The sequence below is a fragment of the Lissotriton helveticus genome, chromosome 2_1 (assembly GCF_964261635.1).
Source record: "Lissotriton helveticus chromosome 2_1, aLisHel1.1, whole genome shotgun sequence".
NCBI classification, from domain to species: domain Eukaryota; kingdom Metazoa; phylum Chordata; class Amphibia; order Caudata; family Salamandridae; genus Lissotriton; species Lissotriton helveticus.
Window position 1 is genome coordinate 1,115,555,438 of NC_136059.1, and position 12,950 is coordinate 1,115,568,387.

Below are 12,950 nucleotides of genomic sequence, written 5' to 3' on the forward strand. Positions count from 1 at the left end.
GTGACGTCTCTTTACACTCAAATACCCCAGGAAGAGGCACTGGAGGTGATGGAGATGTACCTTGAAACCAGAGACCGCCCACATAGGGTCCCTACATCATACATCTTAAAATTGGCAGAACTAACACTGAAAAGAAATTATTTTCGTTTCAATGAAGAGTTCTTCATACAAATCAAAGGGACAGCCATGGGCTGTCCTTATGCGCCGGAGATGGCCGTATTGTTTATGGCGCAATACGAAAAGAGATTCGTTGAAAACAATAATCCCTACCAAAAATGTATCAAACAGTGGTTGAGATATATCGACGACGTGTGGCTCCTGTGGCAGGGGAGCCGCACGGAGTTGGTAGAGTTCCACCAATGGTTGAACAATAAACATCAAGACATTAAGTTCTCCATGGAGTGCAGTAATTCAAAAATGACATTTTTGGATGTTGAAATTAGTTGTGTCAATGGTCATCTCCAATCATCTCTTTTAAAAAAAAAAGACCGACAAAAATACTATTTTACATCACCGAAGTGCTCACCCAAGGAATTTGAAAACCAATCTACCATATGGGCAATTACTCCGAATTCGAAGGAACTGCTCGGAAGTAGAAGAGTATGACACACATGCAAAGAATTTTTGTGAAGAAATGACAACTAGGGGCTACCCCAGAAAATTACCTAAACATGCCTATAAAAGAGCCCGCTACACGCCGAGAGAGTGCTTACTACAAGGTAGAGAGAAACAAGAATTGGACAAAATGGTCTGTGTCACAACATTTGGTCCTCAAACCCATCAAATCAGACAAGCAATACTCAAAAACTGGCATTTATTAGAAGAACTAGAGTACCCGTTTCCCAGACCGATCTTTGCATACAAAAAAAGTCGCAGCATTGGACAACAAATTGTGCGCGCTGATGTGAAGATTCAAAAACCCAAACATGACTTACTTGCTATATGGGGCCTCAAGCCGATTGAGGGACACCACAGATGTGGCAATTGTGTGTCATGTGACACAACGATTGAAGGCAGCGAATTTTTTCACAAAAATGTCCGATGGAAAAATGAGGGGTTCTCTAATTGTAGGACCAGAAACGTTGTATATGCCATCGTTTGTGGATGTGGGAAACTGTACATAGGCAAAACCAACCAGCAGGTTAATACCCGCATAACACAACACAGATCCCGTATCAAGAACAAAGTAATAACTGCCCCAATGGTCCAACACTTTATAGAGAAGGGCCATACTGAAACAGAATTTAAATGGACTGTTCTTTTCACCACAACACATGTTAAGTACACCACTGACCTGGATGATGTCTTATTGAGAAAGGAGGCCTATTTAATTTTGCGCTTCAATAGCATGCAAACAGGGCTGAATACAATGTCCGAAATTGCGAGACTGTAAGAATGCTCGAATTGGCAATGCTCACCGGGCTGCGCGCTTTATAAACAGCAAGCATACACTAAGAAACAGGCCGATGGACTACATCTCCCAGAATTCCAAATGGTCATGTGATGCAGGCAAATCCCACACGCTCCGTGATAATGAGCACTTACGTGAAGGTGCGGTGTTTGCACACAAACGTGAGAGACGAGGGTGACGGTTACCGAACTAAAACAGGGAATTGAATTCTCCGGGTAAGTCTACTCGCGGTGGGGACGGGTTGATACTGAGACACGAAAGGGCAACGGAGAGTGATTGCCGTTTCTCCTTTTCCCGTTAGAATTGAAAATACGAGCCAGTGCAGCAGAATGGAAAAATACAGTGCAAAGTGAGCAGCACCACAAAGAGAGCCGGTCCCGATATTGGGCACACCAATATAAGGTACAAACACAACATATTTTATGTAAGCACGAACACTTGGGGTGCGTTATGTCGAAAACAGACATAAGATATTTAGAAGCAACATATTGTTTTCTCTATAGGTGGGGAACAACCTCTGCTGCTTCCTTGACTTGGGGCCTGAACTCAGGCACATACAGCGCTAGAACATCTTCGAGAGCGCAAGACCCTAATTAAACAGGTAGATCCTAGGAGTGCGTTTGCGTTGTTTGTATGCACCACTTGTAGAAAATCACTCAAATCAGATCTTGTAAATTCTTTTGATTCCTTTTAGAACTGACAACTACGAAAAACTAGTGAACCTCGGAAACTTGCTACATTTCCAGGATAAAGGTATGCATTGTTCCATCTAAGAGACAATGTGTCAGAGAAAGGTAGTCTCAGATCATTCAGACACTGAGCCCCCCCTTTTTTTCCTTTTGTACCTAATTTGCAGATCTCAAAAGATAAAGCCCTGATGAGAACTCGCCAAATGAATCAGCGAGTTTGAAACGCGTCGGCAATAAAGGAGGCAATTGATAGTTGATAGAAAGAACAAACCAAATAACTGGACTGACTGGAAATCAGATTAAGTTGTTTAGTCTCAGTTGGATTGTTTTGATTTAAAAGTTTCGTGTCATTTACATTGATTTTACCTTCTTTTCCTAAAGCGACTTTATCCTTTATAAGCATTGTGAAAATATGATTTGTCCAATCACAAATGCGAAGATTTGAATTTGCTGCATAGCAAAGGTGCAATAATGATGCAATGTATATATGTGTATATAATGAATTGTCGTGTTAACCTTGCATGTTAATGTCTTAATTGTAATGTCAATGTGATATCTTTCTCACACAATCGGATTTGTTTAAAAACTTAAAAAAGAAGGAGTAAATGGTATAAATAAATGATACCGTACAAATCGGAACTAAGTATTGATTTGTTGCTCACATTCAAGAGCGTGTAAAGATAATAGTGGGGTCAGCATTTTGCCTTTTCCCAGCATTATATGGTCCAGCTGACCCTACGTCCCAGGACCTATCTCCCCAGTTTCACATATCTTAACAAAATTGGCAACGTTAAGTACTGGTTAGCAGTGGTAAAGTGCGGAGAGTCCTAGAAGCCAATAAAAATGGGTTAAGAAAGCAGGAGGGTGAAGGCAAACACGTTGGGTATGACCCTGCAGAGAGGGCCGAGTCCAACAACTATAAATACAAATGTAAATCAATAAAATACATAAACTGCCTTCTCCAGTTTAGGATGTTGGGTAGGACATGAAAAGGTGGACAAATTGAGGAAAAAGATGTAAACATATCAGACAAGCTTTGCTGAGAAGTCTTAGCCACTTGTGTATCTCCTCTTGAGTTATTCAAAACAGTTCAGTTTGGTAAAGAAATGACTGATCCCAAAATGGCCACTGTGCAAATGTAATTGATAAGACTGTTCCTCTCAAGAGCAGCCAACATGCCATATTCCTTGAGCAATTGACTAAAGAAATGACTGTAAGAGATCTGTTAACTGTTCTCATAGCACGTAGCAATGCACAACATTATCCACTGTACCGGGCTGACAGTGGCAAAGATTACTCGCTTGCCAGAATCAAAGGTGTGAACTGTGGCTCAGAGAAAGGTAACTAGCCAAAGAAGAAAACTACACATCAATGGATGCATTAGTAAATGTAAATTCCCCTGAGAAGGTAGGACTGGTAAACTCTCAGCGATAAATTACTATGGAGTACTATAAAGCTCATAGACAAAAGGCCTTTGTTTAGCTCATCCTTTAAGCTGATATAATAGAGATTATGAATAATTTCTTGAAAGATGTTTGTTTATGGTCAAACTTGTGCCTAAGTTAAAAGGGAATTGGAAAACCTAAGGAGTTAGGCCCTTGAGGACAGGTGGGTAGGCTGGACCCTATTTAAATAAGAAAAACATGAAAGTGCCTAGCCACCTAGATTTATATCCACAGTTAAAGAGGGTCGAAAACACTGTTTGTCTAGATCGACCAGGTATTTTTATTTATACCACTTATCTTATATTTATTTAATGATTTTTCAAGAACATTTTCTTTAGCAGAAAAAATGACATCTCTATATCCACATATTTACACTACTTTACACAAATATACAATGAAATTTACACACAAATAAATGACAATTACAACCAGACTAAAAAATAAATCAAGTGTCTACATCCTAAACATCCCACATGAAACACAAAATTTGTTAAACACAACAATACATCATATAATCATGTGCGTTGAAAAATGACAAGTGATTCAATACAAGTGAAAATAGCGAATAAATCAACACAAAATCCAAGGAGTTAAGTCAATCTATGACAACTAATTAAACCAGCATTTGCTGGTATGGGGAAGTTAACCGAAAATACTCCTTAATACATGCCCGCTGTCAATGTATCTGTGGGAGATGCGAAGAATACAATAAAGTTTTATTTGCAAAACTCCTGGCTCAAATCCTTTCAACTGAGACTCAGAGTATGTAACCTTAACAAGGACCTACCAAAATATTTGAGAGAATGGGGATTGAAAAAACGTTCGAGTATGTCCACGGAAATCTTCACGTGGGGTAGCCTTAGAAGTCTTCCTTCTCTATTCATGTCAATGCCTCCATATTGAGTTGCAAGTAAAGGGGTCAACCTGTTAAAATGAATAAACCGAAGATGTCACTCGGCTGACTAAGCTACTCCTTCGAGAGGATGTTTACAAATGCAAGAGACACGTACCTTTAATTATTGTTATCAAAGGCGGCTTGCGGCTTGTGCGCGGATGCCGCCGGCTTCGTATTCTGTGATTCCCAAATTGTATCTGCCGATAGGTTGGGTGCTAAACAAACAAGAGGGGTATGTCAGTACTGTCACTGGCTGGCGCGTATTATCTCGCGTGCCTCTGTCTAATACACTCTGATGGTAACATACCTCAAATGTCGGGTGGTATGCGAAATTAATTTCAGGACTTCCAAACAGCACTGTTCAATCCGCTGTGGGAATAATAAGAGTAGTTGTCATCCTCTATTTCTCCCCAGATCTAAACTTTACTGTTTAGATTGCTGCTCGAGCAAGCGGCACCTACCTCTCTCCTTCCTCATCGCTGGCTCACTCTGCGGTCATCTCAAGATGGCTGCCGGGCACAATACTGCTTATTAAATCTATTGGACCGGGCCTTTGCATTGTGGGAGATGTCGTTTTTTTACGAAGACTGCATGTGAGCTATGTGAAATTACCGTTTGTGTGAAAGGTATAATTTTATTGGGGCAACAGGCGTGGCTCTATTTGCTCAGGAATATGCATAATACCATCTAATATGCTTCCTTGAATGAAAGTTAAAACATGATATTGTACATTCATATAGGGTAGCGTGTTGCATCTCTACAATATGGGTCGGCTAAGGTGTTTCAAAGAATAAAGGGAAAGTGCACAGTTTATTGGGGACACATTCACCGAGTGCCTTGTTGTGCAGAGAACAGAAATGCCAGGGTTGCTGCGGACGCTCAAAGAACTTCGGAATTGCCATTTAATTTATAGCCTTGCTATCTCAGACAAACTGTTCAGCTCTGATTGCGTGCTGTTAAACTTAAGGATTAGATATGCTTCTTTTTGTAGGAGCATTTTATCCACGTCTGCAGTACGGTGCGTTGGTCTCAAAGTGTACAATACTGTCCACTTAGGGTCGTTTTCATCATGTTTAGCCGCTACATAGTGTTCAACCATTGGTGCAGTCAGGATTTTATTTTTTATCCTAGATCTATGCTGGCTGATGCGAAAATTAACCTGCTGGCATGTTTTACCAATATATATCCTTTCGCATGGGCATTGAACCAAATAGACCACGTTCTTGGTCTTACAGTTATAAAATTCGAGATGTTTCCACTTGGTTCCTGCATGATGGAACTCGCTGCCTTCCATAGTACTGGGGCAAGCAACGCAGGTACCACATTTGTGGTGCCCTGTAATTGGTTTGAGATTCCACTGTGCCAGCAGGTAATTTTTCTTTTTTGGCAATGAGACATCTGCTCTCATGATCTGTTGGCCAAGGTTCAGATTTTTCTTATAGGCGAACAAAGGACGTGGAAAAGAACATTCTAGGTTTTCCAATAAGTGCCAATTGTTCAGAACAACTTTCCTAAGCTTGTGGGTGTCTGGGCCAAAGTTGGTGACACACACTAGTCTTTCTAATTCAGGCTTCTTTCGCACTTGGAGAAGGCATTCACGAGGAGTGAAGCGTGCTCTTTTGAGTGAATGTTTTAATAGCTTCTTCGGATACCCTCTTTGCTTCATCTCATCACAGAACTTATGGGCATGTGACGAAAAATCATTAACATCCGAGCAGTTTCTCCTTATGCGCAATAGTTGCCCATAGGGGAGATTGATTTCAGATTCCTCGGATGGGCGCTTTTATGGTGCAGGATGGTATTTCTGTCTGTGGTTTTCTTATAGAGGGATGATTTCAATTCGCCCTCGACTTCTTTTTGAAACCCTTCTTGACTCAAGTGAAGTCTTATCTGAGAGACACAACAGATTTTCTGTTGAAAGTTGAAGGTACACAATTCGACCCAGAAGTTCAACTAATGGTCACAATGGATGTCACCTCCCTCTATACGCAGATCCCACAGGAGGAAGCGTTAGAGGTGTTGGAGGTATACCTTGACAAGAGAGAAAGACCCCATAGAGTGCCCACCTCGTTCATCCTAAGACTGGCTGAAATCGCTCTTAAAAAGAATTATTTCTCCTTTAATGGTGAATACTTCATGCAGGTTAAGGGCACCGCGATGGGGTGCCCTTATGGCCCAGAAATGGCCGTACTGTTTATGGCACAATATGGGGAGAGGTTTGTTGACAACAATAATCCGTTCAGCCAACATATCGTCCAGTGGTATCGGTATATAGATGACGTCTGGGTCCTGTGGCAGGGGAGCCAGGCTAGTCTGTTGGCGTTCCACGAATGGCTCAACATGAGGCATGGAGATATTAAATTCTCCATAGCACACAGTGACACCAGGATGACCTTCCTCGATGTTGAAATAACATGCGTCGAGGGCGAATTGAAATCATCCCTCTATAAGAAAACCACGGACAGAAATACCATCCTGCACCATAAAAGCGCCCATCCGAGGAATCTGAAATCAAATCTCCCCTATGGGCAACTATTTCCAAGTGCGAAAGAAGCCTGAATTAGAAAGACTAGTGTGTGTCACCACCTTTGACCCAGACACCCACAAGCTTAGGAAAGCTGTTCTGAACAATTGGCACTTATTGGAAAACCTTGAATTTTCTTTTCCACGTCCTTTGTTCGCCAATAAGAAAAATCTGAACCTTGGCCAACAGATCATGAGAGCAGATGTCTCATTGCCAAAAAAGAAAAATGACCTGCTGGCACAGTGGAATCTCAAACCAATTACAGGGCACCACAAATGTGGTACCTGCGTTGCTTGCCCCAGTACTATGGAAGGCAGCGAGTTCCATCATACAGGAACCAAGTGGAAACATCTCGAATTTTATAACCGTAAGACCAAGAACGTGGTCTATTTGGTTCAATGCCCATGCGAAAGGATATATATTGGTAAAACATGCCAGCAGGTCAATTTACGCATCAGCCAGCATAGATCTAGGATCAAAAATAAAATCCTGACTGCACCAATGGTTGAACACTATGTAGCAGCTAAACATGATGAAAATGACCTTAAGTGGACAGTATTGTACACTTTGAGACCAACGCACCGTACTGCAGACGTGGATAAAATGCTCCTACAAAAAGAAGCATATCTAATCCTTAAGTTTAACAGCCCGCAATCAGGGCTGAACAGTTTGTCTGAGATAGCAAGGCTATAAATTAAATGCCAATTCCGAAGTTCTTTGAGCGTCCGCAGCAACCCTGGCATTTCTGTTCTCTGCACAACAAGGCACTCAGTGAATGTGTCCCCAATAAACTGTGCACTTTCACTTTATTCTTTGAAACACCTTAGCCGACCCATATTGTAGAGAAGCAACACGCTACCCTATATGAATGTACAATATCATGTTTTAACTTTCATTCAAGGAAGCATATTCAATGGTATTATGCATATTCCTGAGCGAATAGATCCACGCCTGTTCCCCCAATAAAATTCTACCTTTCACACAAATGGTAATTTCACATAGATCACATGCAGTCTTCGTAAAAAACTACATCTCCCACAACGCAAAGGCCCGGTCCAATAGATTTAATAAGCAGTATTGTGCCTGGCAGCCATCTTGAGATGACCGCAGAGTGAGCCAGCGATGAGGGAGGAGAGAGGTAGGTGCTGCTTGCTCGAGCAGCAATCTAAACAGTAAAATTTAAATCCGGGGAGAAATAGAGGATGACAACTACTCTTATTATTCCCACAGCGGATTGAACGGTGCTGTTTGGAAGTCCAATAAAATTATTTTCGCATACCACCCGACATTTGAGGTATGTTACCATCAGAGTGTATTAGACAGAGGCACGCGAGATAATACGCGCCAGCCAGTGACAGTACTGACATCCCCCTCTCGTTTGTTTAGCACCCAACCTATCGGCAGATACAATTTGGGAATCACAGAATACGAAGCCGGCGGCATCCGCGCACAAGCCGCGAGCCGCCTTTGATATCAATAATTAAAAGGTATGTGTCTCTTGCATTTGTAAACATCCTCTCGAAGGAGTAGCTTAGCCAGCCGAGTGACATCGTCGATTTATTCATTTTAACAGGTTGGCCCCTTTACTTGCAACTCAATATGGAGGCATTGACATGAATAGAGAAGGAAGACTTCTAAGACTACCCCACGTGAAGATTTCCGTGGACATACTCAAACGTTTTTTCAATCCCCATTCTCCCAAATATTTTGGTAGTTCCTTGGTAAGGTTACATACTCTGAGTCTCATTTGAAAGGATTTGAGCCAGGAGTTTTGCAAATAAAACTTTATTGTTTTCTTTGCATCTCCCACAGATACATTGACAACGGGCATGTATTAAGGAGTATTTTCGGTTAACTTCCCCATACCAGCAAATGCTGGTTTAATTAGTTGTCATAGATTGACTTAACTCCTTGGATTTTGTGTTGATTTATTCGCTATTTTCACTTGTATTGAATCATTTTTCAACGCACATGATTATATGATGTATTGTTGTGTTTAACAAATTTTGTGTTTCATGTGGGATGTATAGGATGTAGACACTTGATTTATTTTTTTGTCTGGTTGTAATTGTCATTTATTTGTGTGTAAATTTCATTGTATATTTGTGTAAATTAGTGTAAATATGTGGTTATAGAGATGTCATTTTTTCTGCTAAAGAAAATGTTCTTGAAAAATCATTAAATAAATATAAAATAAGCGGTATAAATAAAAATACCTGGTCGATCTAGACAAACAGTGTTTTCGACCTTCTTTAACTGTGGATATAAATCTAGGTGGCTAGGCACTTTCATGTTTTTCTTAAGTTAAAAGGGAAGGCCCATCAATATTGAAAGGCCTATTTTTAGTTCCCACCCCAGAGATGATCTTATCAAGGGGTAGATTCTCTTTAGATCCTCTAAAAAAACACAGGAGGCACTGGAATGGTGAAAAGGATTACTGTGAGGGATATTTTCAATAAGCTGTAAAGGCTACATAAGTTTAATTAAAGGAAGTAATGTTTCTTCTGAATAGAGTCACAGATCAATCTCTGTCTATAGGCACCCAATTGAGAACCTCCAGTATTGGGGTGGAAATTACCCCCTGGAAAATGTTGTGTTTCAATCTCTGCCCTGATTTATCCAGAAGTAAGTCTCTAGCATGTGATGACTTTTAAGCCTTAAATGCACTCAATCATGCATGTACACTCATGGGGATGAGTCCGTTTTTTGGGTATCAGAAATTGAAGACTCCCAGCCTTACCATCTCCTGACTACCACTATTGTACTGCTAATAGGTCGATGGGCTAACATTTCAGTAATAGTTTCCATAATTATGTGTCATTTGTTGTGCTCTAAAATTGCATACAATACAGATTTCTAACTAAACAGTAGTGGTATTCATTTACTACATTCTGACTATATAATGAGGATGATTAAGGGCCTTTTTACGAGTTTGACAGTCCTCATGTCTGCACACCACCGCCACGCCTACAGGAGGACTGTCAAGCCAGTTGTGCACCCGCCTGCCGGATTACAACTGTAATTCATGGCGGGCAGGCCTGCAGTGGTCTCACAGAAGGGTCTGTATATGGCTCATAGGTGAGCCTCTAACAACAAGCGCCACCGTAACAGCGCCTGCAGCACATTCCTGCATGGTATGGCATGCATGCCACTCCATGCAGGAACTGAGGTGCAATTCCAGGGGGCCTAACATGCCCCACCGTATGCACCCCCAGACCCACGAGTGGCAGATGGCCCTGTTAGGGTCCCCTGAGTTGCCTCTCTGCCACCCTTTTCATGGCGGGCAAACTGCCTTGAAAGAGGCGGTTGACAAGCAACTCAGAATAGGCGCAGCGGTGCTGCAGCAACACTGCAAGCACATTGCTGCCACCTGTCCACTGAGTGACCAATGCGGGATTCTGGATCACAGGCTGCACAGCAGGCCTGTGGTAGTCCAACCACCACACTCCTAATACTCAGTGCGGGCCCTCGGTGTGGCAGTGGTTGGCATTCAACACTAGTACCACCCATGGAGCCAGTGAGGATTTGTGGTTGTTAAGAGTCAAACTGTGGAGTCCCCAGAACTCTCTTCTTTCTCCCAATTTTTTTATTACTGATCACCCCTTGGTTCTGGTATAAAGGTATGATGAGGGTACTCAAGTATACATCTAATTTTACCTTGATAGCAGATCCTCAGCCTCTCTTCAAAATATCTTAATCAGTATTCTGAGACGGATGCTGGATAATTACCTCCAGTTCACTAGTGCAATACCTTTTCCCTTCATTTCGCTAATTAACCCTTGGAGAAGGAACCCTAGGGCTGAAGACATACTTCCACATCAACAAAAAGAGGTGCCCCATTATGGCCAAGCAGTCGCAGAACAATAGCATCTATTAAAGTAAATGACTGAGTAGAAGATACATATGGAGGTGAAAGAGGGCTGAAACACAGCGCGAGTGGATGGTTTTGATTTAAGGACCAGAGGCAAGCTGGTAGGAGTACTCAGTAATTTGTAAGTAAACACTGTGCCTCTGCACTCCAAAAGTACTTGTTTTAGTCATGGCAAGTAGGAAAAAGCAATACCCAAAACAATTTCTCAAATCTGCTCACTATCACAAATCAATCTTGATGAATCATACAAGAAATTTCTTGGATCTATGCTGAAGAGTTTTAATTGTTTGACAACAATGCTCCACTCCACAATAATAACATATCAATCCAGTGTAGAAACACAAAAACTATTTGAACAGATTGAATTCATGTTCTTGATGTTTTCCTTGGTGTCAAAGAAATGATGGCAGCCGACCCGTGTTTCGTTACTCGCTGTAACTTCTTCAAGGCTTTGATTCTTACTTCTCCTGCTATTTTAGGTGAGGAACAAAATGAAATCTAAAATGTTAAGAGATTCTGAAGTATCCTTTTATGAAAGGCATCAAGGTTTCAAGTAGTCATATATCCGATTCACATGAGAATTCAGTAGTTCTCTGGAAGGGTCTAGAAGCGTAAGTCCGGATCACAGTTTCCAGTCCTTGTATGAAAGGCATCAAAATTTCAAGAGGACATATGTCTGATTAACAAGAGAATTCAATAGTTCTCTGGAAGGGTCCTAGAAGTGTATATCCAGATCCCTGGTTCCAGTTCTATAACACGCCACTGTTGTAAAGAAGTTGTCAAATTTATCTGGTTCTTAACATAATGAAACAATGATGACAGTGGTAAAGTATTATACATTATCTAGGCAACAGAAATGCTACTGGGGTCTATCTGGCTTCCTCAAAAAACTGAGCAGCCTCTGTCAGGAAATACATACTTTAAATCATATTTGGAAAGATCCAATATTAAGAGAGATTAACCATTTTATAGCTGTGTAATTTGTATACTGGTGATAGAGTGTGGATTGTTCGACTGAGTTTTAACAGAACACACTTGAGGGGTTTTCCTATCCGAGGATGTTGCTATGCCCTATGTTAATCTCATTAATTTGATGGCCCTCAAACATTTTTGATAGGGAGACCCATCCTGTTGTGTAGTAAAAGTAGGGTTTGGTTTGGAGTCTGGTCAGATTGTGGCAGAGGGGCTTCTTTACTTCCTTTGTAAGAGAAGAACTGTTAATGCATTAGCACTCTAACCAGGGGCTCATACCAGGTGTGTTCTCCCTTGAGACATCCTGCCACACAGTTTCTACCTCTGTGTAAGCAAGCATCAAGGACACCCCAAAATGGACTCTTACATTACCTTACATACTACAAGCAACACGAAGAGAAAAACTGCAGGCCTGACAACCGTATTGCACATACTCTGATTGCATACCATAGAGTGGGCAGAGGGTGGACTCGTTCGATGGTGTGAATATAGGGTGGACTTGGAAAAAGGAATGGGGCATAGGAACAGTTGTGTCTGTTGCTAATGACAGTTGGCATGTAAAGACGGTACAAGAATATCTCTCTATTTTGTCCCATACTGATCTCCAAACAGACTTTCATTGCACTGACCATGCCTTATTGTGACTCAGGCTTTTAGCACCTAGGTTAGATCCTGCCCTATCAGTACCAATTCAGGGCACTATACTTGTTGAATAATGCAAGGATGAGATTTGGTAGTGGCAGCTAACTGGGGGAAGTTCTCTAGTCCAAACAGATGAGAGTCAAAGATGCCTGATATTCAAATGTGCCTATTAACGGACTCATTGCTGCACATGACCAGCAAAGGACATACCAGTATTTGATAACAAAAATTTGCTACTTCCTCCATTGACATATCTCATGGTGATCACGGTCCAGGACCAACAGAATGAAGCAAGGACTATTAGATGATGCTAGGAACCTAATTAAGACAAGTGATGCAAATTGCATTTTTCCTGTGATATACCGCTGAAGGTACATTGTAGCCTATACTGCAGACACATATTTTATTTTTATTTTCACTTTTGTAAATACATACCATTGTTTTTACATTGAGATACGTGAGTAAGGTGGGGAAGTTGTGCACTACGTCCTGAAGAAGGAG

At 41.3% G+C, this 12,950-nt stretch overlaps 1 protein-coding gene across 1 annotated transcript in view; it reads right to left on the reverse strand.

Moving 5' to 3' along the window:
• Window positions 1-12,950, reverse strand: part of LOC144818468 (protein FAM47E-like) — a 121,417-nt gene that overhangs the window by 89,220 nt on the left and 19,247 nt on the right. The window lies entirely within an intron of this gene.